At 44.6% G+C, this 20,484-nt stretch overlaps 1 protein-coding gene across 3 annotated transcripts in view; it reads right to left on the bottom strand.

The window, feature by feature from the left end:
* CHRDL1 (chordin like 1) overlaps window positions 1–15,800 on the bottom strand; it is a 121,603-nt gene extending 105,803 nt beyond the window's left edge. For all 3 annotated transcript variants that reach the window (XM_056538910.1, XM_056538911.1, XM_056538912.1), the window contains exon 1: window positions 15,643–15,800. The gene's annotated coding sequence lies outside the window, so the exon portion shown is untranslated. The remainder of the gene's footprint in view (window positions 1–15,642) is intronic.
* Between the last annotated feature and the right edge of the window lie 4,684 nt (window positions 15,801–20,484).

Genomic DNA, 20,484 nt, shown 5'->3' with positions numbered 1-20,484 from the left:
GCTCCCAGGGTATGACGCACGCTCAGCATACCCGGTTGGTCCTAGTTGCTATACGCAACCAGGAACATGGCTAATGCCGGACAGCACCGATCTGGCTGAAGTCCGGCATTAACCCTTTAGATGCCGTGATTAGGGATGAGCAAATCGAATCGGACGAATCTGAATTTGTTTCGAATTTTAGGAAAAATTCAATTCACAACGAATGTGGATATTGCTGAGATTCAATCACGCGAATCGTTTCATTAAACTACATTTAGTGCGATCCAGACTCCAGGGCATCTAAAATGGCCGATCCACATGTGAGGACATGGGGCAAGGAATCCTGGGAAGGAAGGAATAAGGGTCGGCTGATTGACCCTGAATCACATGCAGCATGCAGCCTATCAGCAGCTAGCCACACCTGTGATGTCACAGCCCTATAAAATCGGCAGCCATCTTGCGGCCCCTCACATCAGCTTTCTATTGCAGAGAGGGACAGAGAGCAGTGTGTTGCACAGAAAAGCTTTTTTACAGCAGCGATTCACTTCAAGCCCAAATCCAGCCTAGAAGCAAAGATACGGAAGGGAGAGAGATTGAGATAAAAACTGCAATTGTGGGTGTATTACAGAAGTGATTCACCTCAAGTCCAAATCCAGCCAAGAAGCACTGACAGGGATAGGAGTGAGATTAAGAGAGAAAGTGCAATCGTGGGTGTATTACGGCAGTGATTTACCTGAAACCCAAATCCAGCCTAGAAGCACTGATAGGGAAGGGAGTGAGATTGAGAGAGAAAGTGCAATTTTGGGTGTAGTACACAGCGACTGTGTGCTGCAGCACTGGTGTGTACAACAACTGAAAAGCTAATAGTAGCAAGCCAGTTAGAGTGAGCAGAGCACTAAAAGCGTATTGTCCTCTATTAAGTGTAACCTGTGCGTACATCTAGGTGGTGTACCATTTTGTTCCTGTTAAAGTCTCAAGGTCCCAGTTACTGTGAAAGGCCAGCCAAAAGTACACACCTGCTGGTGTTCTTGACAAATACAGTTTTAAGCGTACTGGAGCGCATTGTACTTCCCTCATAAGTGCATACCACATACGTACATCTATGTGATGTACCATTTTGCTCCTGTTAAAGTCTTAAGGGCCTAATTACTGTGAAATGCAAGGCAAAAGTACACACCTGCTGGCATTGTAGACAAATACTGTTTTAAGCATTCTGGATAGCATTGTACTCCCCTCATAAGTGCATACCACATACGTACATCTAAGTGGTGTACCATTTTGTACCTGTTAAAGTCTTAAACAGGTACTCCGGTGGAAAACTTTTTTTTTTTTTAATCAACTGGTGCCAGAAAGCTAAAAAGATCTGTAAATTACTTCTATTAACCCCTTAACGACCAAGGACGTATATCTATGTCCTTGGCCGGCTCCAGCGATATAACGCGGGGTCACGTTGTGACCCCGCGTCATATCGGGTCGGTCCTGGCATGTATCTGAAGCCGGGACCAGGGGCTAATAGCGCGCAGCAGCGATCGCGGTGCCCCGCGCTATTAACCCTTTAGATGCGGCGATCATCACCATCGTCGCACAATGATTTTTTTTCCGTTTTACCGTAGATTTTTGGGTAAAATGACTGATATCACTGCAAAGTAGAATTGGTGGCGCAAAAAGTAAGCCATCATATGGATTTTTAGGTGCAAAATTGAAAGGTTTATGATTTTTAAAAGGTGAGGAGGAAAAAATGAAAGTGCAAAAACGGAAAAACCCGTGGTCCTTAAGGGGTTAAAAATCCTTCCAGTCCTTATTAGCTGCTGAATACTACAGAGGAAATTCTTTTCTTTTTGGTACATAGTGCTCTCTGCTGAATCACGAGCACAGTGCTCTTCTGACATCTCTGTCCATTTTTGGAACTGACCAAAGCAGCATATGTTTGCTATGGGGATTTTCTCCTACTCTGGACAGTTCTTAAAATGGACAGAGATGTCAGTGGAGAGCACTGTGCTTGTGATGTCAGCAGAGAGCTCTGTGTTCCAAAAAGAAAATAATTTCCTCTGTAGTATTCAGCAGCTAATAAGTACTGGAAGGATTAAGATTTTTTAGTAGAAGTAATTTACAAATCTGTTTAACTTTCTGGCACCAGTTGATTTAAAAAAAAAAAAAAAAAAAAAAAGTTTTCCACCCTTTAAGGGCCTAGATACTGTGAAAGGCCAGTCAAAAGTACACACCTGCTGGTGTTGTAGACAAGTACTGTTTTAAGTGTAGCGGAGCGTATTGTCCTCCCCTCATATATGCACTAAGTATGTGAGGCAGAGAAGTGCCAAGAAGTTCACAGAGGAGTGGCAGAGGCCTAAAATCATCAGGCAGAGTTCGTAGCAGACTTGAGGTGAGTGGCAGCAGGAGTCGCAGCTCCTGGTATCACCTAGCAGTTGTGTTTCGACCAGCAACCCATCGATTGGTTAACACGGTCATCCACTTCATCACAAGTGGCATCTGACACCCCCCAGTGAACAGTTGGTGGGTTCCTCAGACACAACCCTCAGTTGGCATGGCCCGGGAGCAGTCCCTGTCCTCCCATTGCCTCTGCCCTATGCTGTTCCATCCCCCACAGATGTATCTTATGCTGTGGGTTCAGCTCCACTATTTAGTGAGGAACATCTTATAGAGGACAGTCATCAGCTACTGCCCAGCCAAGAAGTGGAGGAGACATCTGCCGCTTCCTCCACTAGGCGGGCAAGTAGTGAAGAGGAGAGTGGTGTGGGACGAGGTGTTGCGAGCGTTCAGGCTCCTAAACCAGAAACTGTTGAGGAACCTGAGGAGGACATCAGTGACGTGCAGACACAACTTGATGATGATGAAGTCGATCACACTTGGGAGCTGGGTGCAGAAGGGGCTTTATCATCATCAGAAGAAGAGGGTTGCAGGCTGCTCGTGAGGCAGCAGCTGAGCCAGCAAGGTGGTAGCATGGATGGGAGTCAGCATGGTGGCAGAAGTGGAAAGTCAGGAGCTAAACATGCCCGGGGTAGACCACCTGCTTTGCGGCAGCCTACCTTCCCAGGAGGTAATGGAACAGGGGTTCCTGGAGTCGGCGGCAGTGGCAGCCAATCAGTGCGGACTGTTGGTGGGAAAATCAGCTACTTGGCTGTGTGGCAGTTTTTCATGAAGCATCCAGAGGAGGTTAACATGGCCACATGCAGGATGTGTCGGCAGAAGGTGAAGCGTGGCCAGGGTCCCAATTTTGGCACCACGGCCCTGCGTCAACATACGCAGCGTCACCATAAAGCGTCCTGCGAGAACCGTGGCTCTGATGTGGTGGTCCAGCCTGCTGCATCACCCAGTGGCACGCCGCTCGTTGTTTCAGCCAGCCAAGGCTCCACCACCTCAGCCGAATGGAGCTGTGTGTCATACCCATCTTCTGTCGCTCCAGATACTCCTGCTCCTCCTACTTCGAGCCAGCAGTCCATTGGCGAAGCCATGTCCAAGAGACAACAGTATGCACCCACTCCTGTTCCTGTCCAAGTTGCTGGTGCTGCAGTCCCTCCCTTTTCAAGTGGTGGACTCTGCACCTTTCAGAGAACTGATGGCTGGTGCCGAGCCGAGGTGGAGAAGCCATCATTTCTTTGCAAAGAAGGCCGTACCAGCCCTGCACAATTTTGTGGAAGAGAAGGTGGGCCAGTCCTTGAGCCTGTTGGTGTGTACCAAAGTGCACTGCAGAGCCGACGTGGGGAGCTATAACTACGGTCAGGCCCAATGGGTGAATGTGGTTCCGGCACAGCCCCAACAGGAACATGGACAGGTCCCGCCACTTCCGCCACCACGCTCTCAGGCCGTTGGTCCTGTGACAGTGTGCGATTCCGCCTTCTCATCCTCCACCATGTCCTCAGCCTCTACTGCACGGACAAGTTTCAGTGCCCCTCCAGCACACCATGTGTGCAGAGCATTGTGGTGTATCGATTCTGGCTCTCCATCTTATTGGACTGACGATACTGGCACAAAATGGGGGCCTTTTTTATACCCACTGAGGGAAGACCAACTGATCGACTACAGAGACATCGTACATAGTAAGTTGGCTGATGCCTATCTGTGCCATTGTCCATCCTCTCGCAGGTCTGACTAGGGGGGCCCTCTGCACTCAGTTTCCACTTCCATGGCTGCTGGGGAGGAGTGGGGTGTCAGGAGCAGTACCAGCTCCACCAGCAGCAGCCTAGGTCTACAGTTGCTATTGAGTAGCTTTCTTCACCCACATAGTGAAGCAACTCATCAGCAGCAGGTAGACCTGGAGCATGACCTGGAAAATCTGTTTGTCCTGGAAAATTTGTCCTGCCCGGCCAGTAGTGTGCCATCAGAGGGGGTGTTTAGTGCGGCGGGGGCCATAGTCACCCAAAGGAGAAGTCATCTGTCCATGAAAAATGTGGAGAGACTGACCATTGTGCAGATGAATCAGGCATGGATCAGCCAGGATTTCCACCCACCAATGCCTGATGCATCAGAGTAGATTGACCATGGTGCCACACCAACACTTCACAAATATAGATAGTGTTAAACATATTTAAGGCGCTGCTCCCCAGTTAGAGACATTCCTCTGCATCAGACCACAAGTAAGTATTGAGGATATGCATTACGTAAAACTTAACCCCTTAAAGACTCAGGGTTTTTCCGTTTTTGCACTTTCGTTTTACCTTTTAAAAATCATAACCCTTTCAATTTTCCACCTTAAAATCCATATTATGGCTTATTTTTTGCGTCACCAATTCTACTTTGCAGTGACATTAGTCATTTTACCCAAAAATGCACGGCGAAACGGAAAAAAAAATCATTGTGCGACAAAATCGGAAAAAAAACCCGCCATTTTGTAAATTTTGGGGGCTTCCGTTTCTACGCAGTGCATATTTCGGTAAAAATTACCCCTTATCATTATTCTGTAGGTCCATACAGTTAAAATGATACCCTACTTATATAGGTTTGAATTTGTCGCACTTCTGAAAAAAATCATAACTCCATGCAGGAAAATTTATATGTTTAAAAATGTCATCTTCTGACCCCTATAACTTTTTATTTTTCCATGTATAGGGCGGTATGAGGACTCATTTTTTGCGCCGTGATCTGAAGTTTTTATTGGTATGATTTTTGTTTTAATCGGTCTTTTTGATCACTTTTTATTCATTTTTTTAATGGTATAAAAAAGTGACCAAAATACGCTTTTTTGGACTTTGGAATTTTTTTGCGCATACACCATTGACCGTGCGGTTTAATTAATGATATATTTTTATAATTCGGACATTTACGCACGCGGCGATACCACATATGTTTATTTATTTTATTTTTTACACTGTTTTATTTTTTTTATGGGAAAAGGGGGGTGATTCAAACTTTTATTAGGGAAGGGGTTAAATGACCTTTATTAACACTTTTTTTTTTTACATTTTTTTTGCAGTGTTATAGGTCCCATAGGGACCTATAACACTGCACACACTGATCTCCTATGCTGATCACTGCCGTGTATTAACACGCCTGTGATCAGCATTATCGGCGCTTGACTGCTCCTGCCTGGATCTCAGGCACGGAGCAGTCATTCGTCGATCGGACACCGAGGAGGCAGGTAAGGGCCCTCCCGGTGTCCGATCAGCTGTTCGGGACGCCACGATTTCACCGCGGCGGTCCCGAACAGCCCGACTGAGCCACTTTCGACCGGGTCACTTTCAGTTTCACTTTAGAAGCGGCGGTCAGCTTTGACCGCCGCTTCTAAAGGGTTAATACCGCACATCGCCGCGATCGGCGATGTGTGGTATTAGCCGCGGGTCCCGGCCGTTGATGAGCGCCGGGACCGACGCGATATGATGCAGGATCACTGCGCGATCCCGCTTCATATCGCGGGAGCCGGCACAGGACGTAAATATACGTCCTGCGTCGTTAAAGGGGTATTCCAGGAAAAAAACATATATATATATATATATATATATATATATATATATATATATCAACTGGCTCCAGAAAGTTAAACAGATTTGTAAATTACTTCTATTAAAAAATCTTAATCCTTTCAGTACTTATGAGCTTCTGAAGTTAAGGTTATTCTTTTCTGTCTAAATCCTCTCTGATGACACCTGTCTCGGGAAACGCCCAGTTTAGAAGAGGTTTGCTATGGGGATTTGCTTCTAAACTGGGCGTTTAATAATATTCTTAGGATAAAATATATGTACCCAAATTTCTTTTTTAAATCAAACAAAAGGAAAGGTGTGCAAAAAACACCATGTGCCACCTACACCACCAAGTATTGATGTGATGCAAAGACCTCTAAAAGGTGGAAGGGAACAACGTATGGTCCATTGTAACCTGTGGGGGTAAAAACTTCGCCTGTAAGGCCCTACTCTCGCATTATTAATTCCCTTCTTGAAAGTGTTAATCGCCCTAAAAAGGGTGGCCCCACACAGGAACCTCTCCCTATTTCCCCGTACCAACACTGCCATTTCCCAGGGTTTTAGGGGGAAATAGAGAGAGTTTCCTGTGTGGGGCCACCCTTTTTAGGGTGAGTAACACTTGTCAAAATGGGAATTAATAGGGTGAGAGTAGGGCTTTACAGGGGAAGTTTTTACGCCCACCTGCTACAATGGACAATACGTTGTTCCCTTCCACCTTTTTGAGGAAAGTGTTACTCGTCTTAAAAAGGGTGGCCCCACACAGGAACCCATCCCTAAATGGCAGTGTTTGTAGGTGGAAATAGGGAGAGGTTCCTGTGTGGGGCCACCCTTTTTAGGGCGAGGAACACTTGCCAAGAAGGGAATTAATAATGCAAGAGTAGGGCCTTACACGGGAAGTTTTAACACCCAATGGTTACAATGGACCGTATGTTGCTCCCTTCCACCTTCTAGAGGTCTTTGCATCACATCAATACTTGGTGGTGTAGGTGGTACATGGTGTTTTTTGCACACCTTTCCTTTTGTTTGATTTAAAAAAAAATTTGGGGGTACATATATTTAATCCTTAGAATATTATTAAAAGTTAAGTTTTAATAATATTAAAACTGTCTCATTCTGCCACCATATGTTCTCCTCGTGCTGATGCCACCTCTAGGCTGTCTCATTCTGCCACCATATGTTCCCATGCTGTTCTCCACACTGTGTCATTCAGCCTCTATATGGTCTCCTCATGCTTCTGCCACCTCCAGGCTGTGTCATTCAGCTACTATATGGTCTCTTCATGCTGTCGCCACCTCCAGGCTGTGTCATTAAGCCACTATTGTTACGTCTGTGGTGAAGTGGAACCACTGAACCTGTGAGGATGATGGTGTGGGCCGTACAAGGAAGTGGAGTCTAAGGTACCACTGGTTTTCACCAGAGCCCGCCACAAAGTTAGATGGGCTTTCTGAGGCAGGCGGCACTGAGGTCGCTACCCCTGATATGAATCATCCCCACAGGCAGCCGAGGTATAACATGGCACTGGAAGGATGAGGCACACATGAAGTCAGGACAGGCAGGAGGTCTGGGCTGGCAGCACTGAAGCAAGATCAAGTCACGTAGCAAGAGGTCAGAAGGTAGGTGGCACAGGAGCAAGGTCAGGTCACATAGCAAGGGGTCAAATACAAGGCAATGCAAGTCACAAGTAAACGCTTTCTGTTAGGCAATAACGGCACAAATATCTGGCAAAGTTCTAAGGAAGTGTGGGGTTATATAGGGTCAAAACAGACTAGCACCAATCAATGTTGTGCTGGCCCTTTAAAGAGTGCCCTAGGAGGCGGGAACATGCACATCGGCAGACATGGAGAGTGGAGTGGACTGAGCACGAAAGAGGTGAGGGATGACCCGGCAGTCGAATGCGTTCGCATCGCGGGATGCGAACCGCAGCGACGCTGGCAGCAGAAACAGGGGTGCAGCGCTACCTAAGACAACTATATGGTCTACTCATCCTGTCGCCACCTCCACACTGTGTCATTCAGCCACTATATGGTCTCCTCCTGCTGCTGCCAACTCCAGGCTATGTCATTTAGCCACTATATGGTCTGCTCAAGCTTCCGCCACCTCCAGGCTGTGTCATTCAGCCACTAAATGTTCTCCTCATGCTGCTGCCACCTCTAGGCTGTGTCATTCAGCCACTATATGGTCTCCTCATGCTGCCGCCACCTCCACGCTGTATCATTCAGGTACCCTCAATCTTATAGCTCCTATGCACAGTATTTATTAATTCAGAGATGGTGGGTATTACATCCGATTTCCATCTCTGTGCTATCTGTAGGCGAGCCACGAACAGAATATGTGTTATTACTGTCTGGATTATATTGACCATCAGTACATGCTGTTTCTTGTGAAGAATATGTGTTGCATGTATTCACTTGACTTGCAGATGCTGCTATTTTGCTCTTACACTTCGCCTTTTCCTGGGATAACCTATGTTATTGCTAATATAAGCTGTCTTACTTTTTATATGTGCCTATAACATGAAAATCCAAACACTGCTTGACTATTGTGACTTTGACCAGTCTCAACCCTTGAGAAATAACTTTGCTAAACAGTTTAATTTTGTGGGATTTACTTCTAGCTTTAATGCACCCATCATGCTGTTCTTCTATGGATGTTTACACAGTCCTCTGCTATGCTCTGTTCACTTCTTTCAGGCCATTGAATTTCAGCAGTGTTTGACAGTACTGTAACACCATGCTTTCTACAGTTACTTAGAGCAGCCCTTCTGGAATATGACAGAATGAGAAGATTGTCAGTCTAGGCCTAGCAATGTCATAAGACATGGAACAGGCTACAAACAGGCCTCATAATTTCACATTCTTTCCACAATAAGCTCTATAATAAGCTATTAGCTCAGGACAAATTATACTTTTTGGCCTGAGAGTAATGTGTGACGGAATCTCTGCCCAATTTGATCCTCTCACTTTACAGACCAAAGAAAAGTTGGCAATAAGAGTCCAAGAGCCCATTATATGATTGCTTAGCTAGTGTTTGATAGAACTTCATGGTCTTGGCTCCCCTGACTAGTACGAAATGTTAGCGGGGGTTGTCCCACATCAATCTTTAAAAAAAAAAACTAGAACAGTCAAAACATCTGAGTGTTGCTCAGATAAACTTATTAGGTGCTTCTCTTGCAAGCAATTTCATTTTTTATCTTCTGTTTACGCTGCTTTCTTAATAGAGCAAAATGGGCAGTTTGTCATATGGTAGTTTCTGGGGAACTCCAACTCTCAGAAGCTACCTGTATCTCCTCTTAGCTGCATGCCCCTTTGTGTTTTCTCCTGTACACTCTGTACATTGTCACTCCTTGTGAAGTTCCTCTGGCAAACTGAGAAGTAGACCATGGAGGAGACATAAAAATCCCCCAATAAATAATAGGAATTTACTATTTTGCATGCACCACATTTTCGGCCTCTTGGGCACCAACATTTGGTAAAGGGCGGTTGCATCTCATTTGCTATTAATCCACATTAATTAATAAAAAATAAAAGGTCTTCAAGATCTTGAAAAAGGGTAAACCCGAAATGTTGTTGGTTGTTTTTTTTTTTTATTGATTTCCCCTTTATGAACTTTGAAATAAAGTTGAAATAAAATTGTGCGTTTTATGGATGCTTGAAGTGTCGGGGATTTTTACCTTGTCCGTGGTTTCCCTGTGTGCTACAAAAAATAAGGTGTAACTCACTGTGCATTTTATATCTGGACAAAGTAATACATGAGAGGAGGCCTACATTTACAAACAAACATGCACCAAAATCTATATATATATATAAAAAAAACTCTGTGTGCTTATATGTGTGTATGTTCCAGCATCACGTCCAAACGGCTAAAGATATTAACATGAAGCTTGGCAAAAATGTTACTTATATGTCAACAACAAACATAGGATAGGTAATTTAACCCTAACCCACCCCCATTTGCCAGGGGCAGGGATTTTGTTTAAAGTCCCATACAAGTCTATGGGAAATTTATGTTACTGCATAACTTCCAAATGGCTGGAGATATTTCGATAATACTTGGTCACATGTTACTTATATGTCCACTTAAAATATAGGATAGTTAATTTAACCCTTAACTACCCCCATTTGTGAGGGTCGGGGTTTTTGTTTAAAGTCCCATGCAAATCCATGGGAAATGTATGTTCCCACATAACTTCAGTATGGCTGGAGATATTTCAATACCTGGTACACATATTACGGGTCAGGATAGCAGGTCGGGATAGGAGGTCGAGATAGGAGGTCGAGATAGGAGGTCGAGATAGGAGGTCGAGATAGGAGGACGGGATAGGAGGTCAGGATAGGAGGACGGGAAAGGAGGAAGGGAAAGGAGGACGGGATAGGAGGACAGGATAGGAGGCCCAGATAGGAGGTCGAGATAGGAGGTCGGGATAGGAGGTCGGGATAGGAGGTCAGGATAGGAGGTCGGGATAGGAGGTCGAGATTGGAGGTCGGGATATAAGGACGGGATAGGAGGTCAGGATAGGAGGTCGAGATAGGAGGTCGGGATAGGAGTTCAGGATAGGAGGTCAGGATAGGAGGTTGGGATAGGAGGTCGGGATAGGAGGTCGAAATTGGAGGTCGGGATATGAGGACAGGATAGGAGGTCGGTATAGGAGGTCGGGATAGGAGGTCGGGATAGGAGGTCGAGATAGGAGGTCAGGATAGGAGGTCGAGATAGGAGGATGGGATAGAAGGTCGAGATAGGAGGACGGGATAGGAGGACAGGATAGGAGGACGGGATAGGAGGTCAAGATAGGAGGACGGGATAGGAGGTCGGGATATGAGGACAGGATATGAGGACGGGATATGGGGTTGGGATATGACAACAATATATGAGGACAGGATATGAAGTCAAAACCTTCCTCCTTTGTTTATTTTCCTCCCCAACAAGGATTAGGAAGGAAAAACCGGACAACGCCGGCTACTCAGCTAGTAGTAAATAAAACAGTAAATACACAACACACAAAGTAGTTGGAATGTCTGACACAGTAACAAACAACAGTAACTTCCCCCAAATGTTTAAAGGGGTATTCTGAATTATTTTCAAAAACACACTGCAAACTGCTTGGGCTAGAAAAAACAAACTACTGCAGGGCCCTGGAGCTCTGTTCCTCCCCGGTGCCCTATGGCTTCTCCCTTCTGAAGTCTTTCCTATCACTCTGCAGCCTCAGTGACTGGCTGCAGTACATCAGAACATCATCAGCAGAGCAGGGAGAGCCTGTCAGCAGGTAAATAAACACAAGCAACGGGGAAGACCAGAGTGCTGGCACTGGACTGAAGATTTCATTATGCGGTAGTTTCTTATTTTACAGCCCTATCAGGTTGCGGTGTGTGTGTTTTTTTTTTAGTTTGTTTTTTATAATTCAAAATACCCCATTACTTAAAAAAGCCCTAATGCCAACTATACAGTTCAGTTACACTTTTGTATCAACCACTTGATTAAAAAATCTATTCTTTCCAAATTTCATGAAAACATCTGATTCTTTGAAATACAAACTTTTTGGTGATTTATTTTGACTTTGTTTCATCCCTGTTACTATACATTGAGTAGCCTGGAGGTGGCTGTACCCATAAAATCGCAGCAGTCAAGAGACTGATACATCCTCAGGATCCTAATCCAGCTGGCAAGATTAGATACGACTTTTAGAAGTTTGCATCCGTTATCACCAAGTTTCTTTACACCATGGCAACATTTGCTGTATATGCAGGAGGCTGAGCCATACTATTAGTGATGCTACACTGTTTCCCAGCCCCCAGTTTATTTTAACTGAAGAAATATGTTGGGATTGATATTTGAGGGATCAACTAGATTACATTAATGTTAGATTGTCGGGGGGTCAGTCTCCTGACACCCCCATCAATCATTTATCTCTGGAGCTCTTGTGCCTCTTCAAAGCTTTCCAGCGCTTGTGCCAGCATTGCCATACTATAAGTAGTTGTACAAGGTATTGCAGCATTGCCTTATTTACTTGATGTGGACAACTCTGTAATACCATGTGCCAATGCTACCCCATAAACACTAATAAGCACTATTTCAAATAATTGTGGAAGTGCCAGGAGTCAGACCCCTTCCAATATTAGGCTAGGTAACCCTTTTAAAGTGATGTATACTGTAAAATAAAATATAATTTTTTTTTTTATGTTAAATAACATTTAGATCATTACTGACATAAAGAAAAGAGAACATATAGATAGAGGAGAATAACTCTTTTGAATTCATACATTAGTGTGTTTATTGACATAAACATGGCAGCACTTACACCAGTACATCACATACCCTTACATGTGTCATAACAAGCTTAGTGCCAATCCTAAATTCGTAGAAACGGGAGGCAACAAGCCAGCTCTATGTTAATAAATCTTAACACTGACTAGAGCCAAACCACTGAATCCAGGTAATTCATCTAATAAAATGTTCAATGTTGTAAAAATTCACTTGCAACACCCAGGTAAATAATACCAATAATGTTTGATAGAACAGCAAAACTTCCCTGCTTGACTGACACCAGCATGTGGAGGGTATGTTCTCTGTCACATAAGTGACACATAGTTTTCTTCTCTGTGGCAGATATTACACAAATACTAAACACCGCAATTGGTCTTAGAAGCTTTGCCGACATCATGTTGTGTATTGACTGATGTCATCGGTGAAACTAAAACTGGGGTAATAAATTACTTTACTACTAAACAAATAGAGACAAATACAATACACATAATAGTCCTTTCCTCCACTTCATGTATCTGATATGTGGCCTGCATGTTTTTGGTTATTCTAATGCAACAGTGCCACCTAGCAGGGTAACTCAGACACGGGGAAATGCTAGCCGTCAAACACTTTCACTCTCAGGATAGGCACTGCTATCCCACCTATTAAATGTAATACTGTACATCTTTGTAACCAACAACAGCTTCATTTACTGTACGAGATTTGTAAATAATATGTAAATAATTATAAAACCAATAATGATATAATAATGTATCATCATATGCAACAATATGATGTAAGGTTTTAGGTCCAATTCTATTTATTAGATTATTTATATACTGTATTTCTTGTTCAAGGGATACTCTGCCATAGATATCTTATCCCCTATTCAAAGGGGGGTCCTGTAGCTGCTGATCGCAGGGGTCCCGCGGTGGTCCCGCTGCAATCTCTCCTGCTGCACCACAAGTCATCACTGCACGGAGCTAAGTTGGCTCCGTGCGTGATGACTCACGATACGCTCTACCCCTCTATGCAAGCCTATGGGAGGGGGCCTGGCGGCCATCATGCCCCCTCCCATAAATTTGCATTGAGGGGGTGGAACTTGACATCACGGCTCCGCCCCCTTGTTACGTCACTCCACCCCCCTCATTGCAAGTCTATGGGAGGGGGCATGATGGCTGCCACGCCCCCTCCCATAGGCTTGCATTTTGGGGGCAGAGCGTACTCCGGCCCCTGTATCGTGAGTCATCATGCAGGGAGCAAACTTGGGGGGGCTGCAGGAGAGATTGCGGGGGTCCCCAGCAGCGGGACCCCCGCAATCAGACATCCCCTATCATTTGGATAAGGGGTAAGATGTCTAGGGCTCAGTACCCCTTTAACTATATAGTGTTGACTTAGATTTTCACCTTTTATAAAGCATTGGTGAAATGTGAGTGAGGGGACTTAGTCCCATGTTGATGCCTGATGACTTACCTGAAGAATTTAGTTCTTCTTTAAAATGCATTGTATTATTGTCCCCATAAGGCTAGATTTCCATACAGCTGTTTTTCTGGCATCTTTTGGTAAACTGCCACAGCAATTTTTGAGCTAAAGCCAGAAGTGTATTCAAAAGAAATGGGGAATATAAAGGAAGGACTTCTGACTTTGGCTAAAAAAAACTGCAGTGACAGTTTTCCCCCCAAAAAAACACACCTGAAAAAAACCTGTGTGGAAAACTAGCCTTACAAAAAAATAAATAAATTAAACTTTACTGGTAAGGAGTCACATGAATTTCTTTGGGAGACAGCACCAGGGAAAGGATTTCACGTGTATTTATTTGAGCACAGTTTCATTTAAACATAGTCTCAAGCTCTCCACCCCTAGACATCTTATCCCCTATCCAAAGGATAGAGGATAAGATGCCTGATATCCCTGCTGCACCCGGCGTTCGTTTAGAGCATCGTGTGCTGCGCTGGTGGCTTGTGACGTCACGGTCACATCCCACTCCTGATTTCACGGCCATCCCCCCTCCCATAGACTTGCATTGAGGGGGAGGGGCCGGGATGTCACGAGCAGGGTGTGACCATGACGTCACAAGGCTCCGCCCTGCATCGCCAGTCATCTGTCATGGAGCGATGTTCGCTCCTTGCACCGGATGTCTGGGGTGCCACAGTCGAGATCCCCAGCGGCGGGACCCTGGCGATCAGACATCTTATTTAAGATATAATGTCTAGGAGCAGAGTACCCCTTTAACTCTGAAGCTGTGAAATCCCCTACAGTCTTATTATGGAACCTCTACCTCTTGCAGAGAAAACTTTCTGGAAAATAACATTACATTAGTGAGTTACTTGTAATGCAGTTTCTGGCAGCAGATGGAGCTTCAGTATAAGACAGTAGTTCTATATGGACTGTTAACTGTAAACCTCAATATATTGACCATTTCATGTTGTAAAAGCGATAACAGACATTTATTATTCTCACTTTTAGAACTCTGTGCTACCTAGTAGCTCAGCATATTTGTCTGTGCACATATTTCACAAGTACAGTATGTTAGCAAAGCAGCAAAATGTAGAACAAGCCGATAATACCGTCAAGTCCTACATTTTAAGCAGCATACAAGTGTTGTGTTGTAGAAAGTTCATATACTGACTAACACTTTGTAACTGTTAGGAAATATTAAAACATTAAATCATTTTCCACAAGCCAAGCACACACCCCCACAGAACATTCGCAATTCCAAATAAAGCAAAAAAAAATATTATCCTGAACAGTTTTCTCTTTCATTGTAGCCAAAAGCCTAAACATTGGGTAATCATAGTATGTCAATGCATCAGACAATATTCAAGCATACATTTAGTTATTAAATTATTAAGCAATGTTCCTTGGAGTTGCTATTTAACCCTGTACAATCTACACCACGAGTAAGTGCAGCTCATAAAGTACAATGGGGTTTTGTGCTGCATCTTCTAAACTGCACCGCAGGCCTCCTTAAAAATAAAAGTGGATAAAAACAGTGACAACTCGCGGAGCACCATAAAATGAAACCCATGTGTTGCTACTAGATCTGTCCCTTGTGAAATTTTATGGTGAAATGTATCTCCGCCATTTGCAGGATTTATTCAGTGTGGATACAGGGAGACTCATCGCGCCACCAGAAAATACTTTGTGGAGCAAAATAATCATATAAACCATTTATAAACTTTTCTAAATTTACAGTAGTATTTTTCTTAATGCTAAAAAGTGTTAAAAAAAAATTTCAGAGAACTTGATACCCTGTATTTCACAAACTCATAGCAGAAAAAATACAATACATTCTTTTAGCTTCGTATAACAACCTTGTGTCACAAACTAGATGCAGCCTAACCAGCAAGGTTGTTGTAATGAACTGTGATTCTTAAAATTACATAAATGTTATTTAGGGTTATCATTACATCGTATATGTTAACTATTGTTACATACATAAATGTTACTTAATATTGATGCAAAATATACTTTCTTACAATCCCTGCAGCAGCACATTTGACAGATCACTCACCTTTCTAGGCAGAGTCTGCTGTAGGTCTTTCCTAGCAGATTTTTTATTAAATAATCCAGTGTCCTTCTAATGTCTCTGTTGCAAAGTGCAGTCCTGTGCTTCAGTATGGAGCTCCTTGGTTGTCCCTGGGGAAGTCAGTTGCAGCCAGAGTGTGTAGAGAGGGAGGGCAGAGCTTGTATCTGACTGATGGATTGCCAGAGCAGGGGTACCTGCCTCCCCTTCTCCTCCCTCCACTCCCACCTCTCCTTTATTTCTCTCTCATTCTTTCTCTCTCCGGAGCTGCTGGACACCTGCCACTCCATGTAGGTGTAGATGTTCAACCACCCAGAGGACATAAAGGCGGCATAAATTTTATTCCCACATTTTTTTCTTTGCTTTTGAGATCCAACTCAATAGTTTTACTTGTATTATCATAAACATGCATACAGAGAAGTAACAATATTATGATCTGCACAATAAATGTACCTAAGAATCTATTATTATATTTTTTATTTTTTATTTACAGTAACCATATTCCACAATAAATAAAAAAAATTGTTAGGGTGCTGGATGTAGATCCTCTAACCCGTGTGGCAGATGACTCGGACCGTATCGGGGAGCGGAATCTAAGGTGCCGTTGGTCTTCACCAGAGCCCACTGCAAGACAGGATGGGCTTGCTGTAGCAGGCAACACCCAGGTTGCTACCCCCAAAACAGCTCGACCACACAGGTAGCTGGGCAAGACGAGGTACAGGAGGATGAGGCTGAAGCGTAGTATAACTTAGCAGAAGGCCAAGGCAGACGGCAAAGGTGCGTAGTCAAATAACGTAGCAGGAAGGTCTGGATACACGGGTAAGGCAAACAGGCAATAAGGAATGCTTAATCTCAGGCAAGGGGCACTGAAGATCTGGCAGGGAAGTGGGGGAGGAGTTGGCTTAAATAAGGTATGGGATGGACCAGACACCAATTAGTGGTGTGCTGGCCCTTTAAATCTAGAGAAGGTGCCGTGCGCACCCTAGAAGGCGGGGGTGTGCGCGCAGAGAAGCAGAGAGCTGGGCAGCAGCAGGTAATGAACAGGCCGCGATTTGCATGCGGGCACGTCCCGCGATGCGAATTGCGGTCCCGCCGGGAGAACGAGACGACGAGCGCACATGGTTGGGGTGTGGGACCGGAGCACTCGCCTAACAGTACCCCCCCCCCCCCCCCTTTCAGTCTCCCCCTTTTTTTTTTGAGTACAAGAATTTGTGGATGAGGTCATGGACTTAAATGTTGCCCTGCGGCTGCCAAGACCTTTCCTCCGGGCCAAATCCTTCCCAATCCACAAGGAAAAAATGTTTACATCTGATAAACTTGGAATCCAGAATTTCTTTCACAATATAAACATCAGAGGTACCAGAGATGGGAATAGGAGAGATGTCTTTTTAGAGAAGCGGTTATGGATGACAGGTTTCAAGAGGGATACATGAAAAGAATTCGGAATCTGGAGAGAGGAAGGCAGATGTTGAGAATAAGCCACAGGATTAAACGTTTCTTGATCTTAAAAGGACCCAAATAGCATGGACCCAGTTTATAACAAGGTATCTTAAAGCGGATATATTTGGAAGATAACCATACTCAAGAGGAGGACGTCTTTTCTGGTCCGCTTGCGACATACGGGTAGTGGCAAATGGAAGGGATTAACGAGTCTTCTGCCAAAATTATGCACTTGTTCATCAGCCATGGGAACTCCGGAGGAAGAAGACAAGGGAAGAGGAGGACGAGGATGAAGTCCATAGGCCACAAAGAAGGGTGAGGTCCCAGTGGATTCAGAATCCTTATGGTTGTAAGAAAACTCGACCCAGGGTAGTAAATCGACCTAGTCATCTTGACGAGCAGAAACAAAATGGCGAAGATAGTCTCCCAAGACCTGGTTCACCCTTTCAACTTGTCCATTGGATTGTTGGTGGTAACAAGAAGAAAAATCCAATTTTACTTGGAGATGTGAGCAGAGAGCCCTCCAGAACTTAGAGACGAACTGAACACCTCGGTTGGAGACAATATGAGAAGGCAATCCATGAAGGAGGAAAATATTGCAAAGGAATAACTTGGCAAGCTGCAGTGCAGATGGTAATCCTGGTAGAGGCACAAAATTAGCCATTTTAGAGAATCGGTCCACTACAACTCGAATGACCGTATTGACGCCAGAAGAAGGAAGGTCAGTAATAAAGTCCATAGCAATATCGGTCCAGGGCTGCTCTGGATTTGGCAAATGATGTAGTAGACCAGCAGGCTTGGAACGGGGTCTTGTCCCTGGCACAGACCAAACAAGAAAGAGCAGAAACGAAGGCGGACTTTAACTGTTTGAATGCTTCTTCAGCCTCCAGACCTTTGGATGAGCAGTCTTCTTGGTAAACAAAACGATGGGAGCTACCAAAGTGGAGTAGTGAGGATTAAACTGCCGATAGTAATTGGCAAAGCCGAGAAAGCGCTGAATAGCTTTCAAGCCAATAGGTGGTGGCCAATCCAGAACTGCGGGCAACTTGTTAGGATCCATTTGAAGACCTTGACTGGTGACAATATACCCCAGAACTGAAAGGCTGTTTTTTTCAAAAGTACATTTCTCAAGTTTAGCATAGAGATGATTTTCTCGGAGACGCTGTAAAACTTGGCGGTGGTGAGAGCGATTAGACTGGACATTGGACAAGTAGATGAGCATTTCATCCAAGTAGATAGTGACACAGGAGTTTGTTGCTTCCTGAAAAATATGAGGGGGATCCCAAGTCCTGTCGAGGTTTCGGGACGCAGTGCTCCATGCACATTAAACTCATGGCGGACCAGTTCTCCACAGAACGACCAAAGGTGGCTTTTGTCATTAGTCTCCTTTCTGGAAGGGCCTTGGCCTGGGCAACTCTGCTGTGGGGTCGCAGTGATTTCATCACTTCTAATCTCCAGGCATTCCTGATGGAATTTTGCACTGTTTTCGAGGAACCTGCTTGTGCTTCTAAATTCAAAAATCTTTGTCTATACTGTGCCAGTGCAGACCACTTCTTAAGGACTGTCCTCTGCGTCCTCAGCCACAGGGAAATGCTTGCACCTAGGGTTTGTTAGAGTGGCCTACCTAGGTTTTGAATTCCTCCTCTCCATGCTGAAATTTGAAGGTTCAGCTTCTTCTTCCCTCCAAAGAGGGAATTCTGGCTCTGGCTCTTCTGGCTCTTCGGGAAACTTTATTGATGCCTCTCTAGTGTATAAGTATCATCTGTCAGTTTTCCACCTCCTGAAACCTCTGTTCATCTCTACGGTCAATGGAGAAAAATTGGACTGTACCGTGCTATACCGCACAGAACCCCTGGTGAGGCAGGTCGGAGTCTCTCATAGGGAGAACTTGTCCTTCTATGTACTCCCACACTGTACTTCATCTCTCTAGCTTGGTCTACCTTGTTTGCAGCTCCATGCCCCACAGCTGGATTGAAAAAAATGGAGAAGTCCTTCGCTGGAGTCTGTACTGCAACAATCACTGCATTCACATACGTTCATTTCTCCAGGACTTTGCTGATGTCTTTAGCGAAAAGCAAGCTGAAGTTTTTCCTCCACATCGTCCATATGATTGTCCAATTGACTTGCTGCCTGGCACCACACCTCCCAGGGGCCGAATCTACCCCTTGTCTGTTCCTGAAACCCAGGCCATGTCAACCTATATCCAGGAGAACCTACAGAAAGGATTTATCAGGAAGTCCACTTCTCCTGCCGGAGCTGGGTTCTTCTTCATGGAAAAGAAAGATGGGTCGTTGCGTCCTTGCATCGACTACAGGGGACTGAAAAAAATTACAGTTAAAAACCTTTATCCCCTTCCTTTAACCTCAGAGTTGTTTGACCATCTGCGAGGTGCCAGGATTTTCTCCAAATTGGATCTTCGAGGTGCCTATAACTTAATTCGTATAAGAGAAGGGGACAAGTGGAAGACCGCATTTAATACTCGAGATGCACATTTTGAATATTTTGTTATGCCATTCGGACTATGTAATGCTCCAGCAGTCTTCCAGGAGTTTGTCAATGACATTTTTCGGGACCTTCTCTACTCCTGTGTCGTTGTCTAGTTGCATGACATCCTCATCTATTCACCCAATCTCCTCACTCATCATCTCCATCTCCGTCAAGTTTTGCATCGTCTCAGAGACAACCAACTCTACGCAAAACTAAAAAAGCATACCTTTGAAAAGACCAGCCTTCTGTTTCTGGGATATATTGTTACCAGTCAAGGACTACAAATGGATCCTAACAAGTTGTCCGCAGTACTGGAGTGGCCTCAACCAGCTGGACTGAAAGCGATTCAGCGCTTCCTTGGCTTTGCCAATTATTATAGACAGTTCAGTCCCCACTACTCCACCTTGGTTGCCCCCATCGTATCTCTAACCAAAAAAGCTGCCAAGTTAAAGTCTGCCTTCGCATCTGCTCTGGTGTTGTCAAGACCTGATCCGGACACGCCATTTACCTTAGAGGTGGATGTGTCTTCTCTCGGGGCTGGAGCAGTCTTGACACAAAGATCTTTCAAGGGTAAGACTGTGACTTGCGGATTCTTCTCGAAGACCTTCTCTCCAGTGGAGAGAAATTATACTATTGGAGATTGTGAGCTCCTGGCTATTATGTTGGCCTTGGAAGAATGGCGTAATCTCTTAGAGGGCTCTGTGCATCCAATAACCATCTATACGGATTACAAGAACTTGCTTTATCTTCAGTCAGTCCATCATCTCAATCCTCGTCAGGCTCGCTGGTCCCTGTTCTTCTCCAGATTTAACTTTTTTATTCATTTTCGTCCAGCAGAGAATACTCTTCGGGCTGATGCTCTATCTAGATCTTCTGAGGTACAAGACCTGGAATCCCATCTGT

The sequence above is a fragment of the Hyla sarda genome, chromosome 9, assembly GCF_029499605.1.
Source record: "Hyla sarda isolate aHylSar1 chromosome 9, aHylSar1.hap1, whole genome shotgun sequence".
Taxonomy (NCBI): domain Eukaryota; kingdom Metazoa; phylum Chordata; class Amphibia; order Anura; family Hylidae; genus Hyla; species Hyla sarda.
Note: the sequence above shows the minus strand (reverse complement) of the source record. Positions and strands in the feature narration are given on the sequence as shown.